At 49.8% G+C, this 2018-nt stretch overlaps 1 non-coding gene across 1 annotated transcript; it reads right to left on the reverse strand.

Annotated features, from left to right (window-relative positions):
• Positions 1-1494: 1494 nt before the first annotated feature.
• TRNAG-GCC (transfer RNA glycine (anticodon GCC)) lies at positions 1495-1566 on the reverse strand. The gene has a single exon. It is a non-coding gene; the product is annotated as a tRNA-Gly (tRNA).
• Between the last annotated feature and the right edge of the window lie 452 nt (positions 1567-2018).

Here is a 2018-nt window from a genome sequence, read left to right on the forward strand (position 1 = left end):
CAATAGAAAAAATCCCTTCCCGGCCGGCGGGACTCTACGTCTGGGTCTTATTCCATCTCAAACTCGGATTAGGAAGAGTGCCCTTGAACTAAAGATCAATCATAATAAACAATACAAGAAAAGAAATGGATTCTCCTGCCGGCGAGAAGGGGGGAGATAGGGAAGAGGAGATTAAGGATAGATATTCACTCCACTCCATAGATAGTGAACACAGATTTTTTTTTCTCCTTTCGGGTCCGCGCTGGTGGGTTTTCCTTCCATTCTCCCTCTTCTTCCGCTCCGGAATAAGGAACCTTAGAATTCACCCTACCTGTCGATGAAAAAATGGGATTTTATAGGACCACTAGCTAGCGGATTAGTTATGGAATGTCCTACTCCTGCCTGAGCTTTCCGATCAACTAATCCCCTATTTCAGGGACATCTCTGTGTTAGGTAGGGCCAGGGATCTCTGATTAGTCGAATGAGCATGAGCCCATCCCTCTGGCCTATCATTTATTGGTCGATCCGGCGCTCCTGTATCTCCTGCGTTGCGTCTCCATGGGAGCCCTTCATACAAGTTTGCTGATAGGAGCCCCTCTAGTCGAATCAATAAAAAATAGAAGTTTAGGCTCGTCAATCGACGATCTACTGTTCCCTCTTCTCTTAGTTGCAGATGCCCATGCTTTGATTCGAGAGCCCTAGCCAGTGATGAATCCCCAGTAAGATCGGAGTATGGAATTCCTCCTCCCTTCAGTCCAGTTTGAACCCGTCCCAGCAACCTGCGCGGAGAAGACAAAGAAGTTGGGAGTCTATGCCTTGAATGAATCAGTAACAACGGATTAGTGGAATGAGGGATCAAGAGACGGATAGGGGGGGAAGGGCCTATCAATCATTGGTGGACCCTCCCTTGAACGGTCACGTAGCTCGTGACTGAGTTGTTTAGGTTCTTGAATTCCATCTCTAGTTGGGGTTTCGGTTCGAAGGTTAGAAAATGTGGTGCGGGTTCATCTCTCTCGACCAGTTCAGGTTCAAAGGAAAGGGTGATCAGCGGGACCCAGACTTTAGATCTCTTCTCTATGGTGGGAGGGTTTTTTCGTATCATGTTGGGGAGGCCAGGGGAGACGGATTGGATCGAGAGGCCTATGCCTCTTCTTTATCGATAGAATTCCCATCATTTGCAGTCTCCGGCGAAGAAGACAAGGGCGAGGCCCCGAACAATTTCATTGCCGTGACCTCCATCCGTCATTAGTAATCGTGATCAGCTTTTCCTATTCACTAGTACACTGCGCGCTACAACTAGCAGCCCCTTTACTAGTAAGGGAAAACGCTAGCGCGCAACGGCTGAAAAGCCAGCAACTTGTTAGGAGTAGGTTCCAACCTTTCTTATTATTAGTAAGAAAGGCGCGACGGCCCCCTACCCCTAGGGGCTGCTTGCTGCTCGACTCTATCTCTAAAGGAAAGGGGCTTATGCACTGCTGCCTACTCCACTCGTTATCACTAAACGACGAAGCCAAGAGCGGAAGGAGGGACTTGAACCCTCAACCTCAGCCTTGGCAAGGCTATGCTCTACCATTAAGCTATTTCCGCCAGCTACGGTAGTGGCGAAGCACTACTGAGCAATTCACGTATCACTTGATACAGACGACTTCTGTTTTTCCGCCGGACCACACTCCATACCCCCGATCGAGCTACGAGCACGAGTAGGTAGGCGGCTAGGGCTGGGAAGGTTCCAGCCTTCTTTTTTTTTGCTTCGCGTCAGATGAGATGATGATTAGTGGGTCAGGTCCAGCGTGTGCTCTTGATCACAATCACTAAAGGGGCGGGCTGGCGGGGCTGCCTTTTCAATCAATCTCCGGCCGCCGCTATTGGTGCGAGTTGTAAGGAGTCTTGGTCTCGAGTCGAGCTGGAGCGTCATTTCATTCTCGTAACGGGAGTGAGTGCACCGCAAGACCAGACAAGTTACTCCTTCGCCTCGCAGCGGCGGTATCTGTCGTCCATCCTAAGACGGCTCCTCTTATTCTAAGATAATCCAAGCAGCA

The sequence above is a fragment of the Populus trichocarpa genome, chromosome 7 (assembly GCF_000002775.5).
Source record: "Populus trichocarpa isolate Nisqually-1 chromosome 7, P.trichocarpa_v4.1, whole genome shotgun sequence".
NCBI classification, from domain to species: Eukaryota; Viridiplantae; Streptophyta; class Magnoliopsida; order Malpighiales; family Salicaceae; genus Populus; species Populus trichocarpa.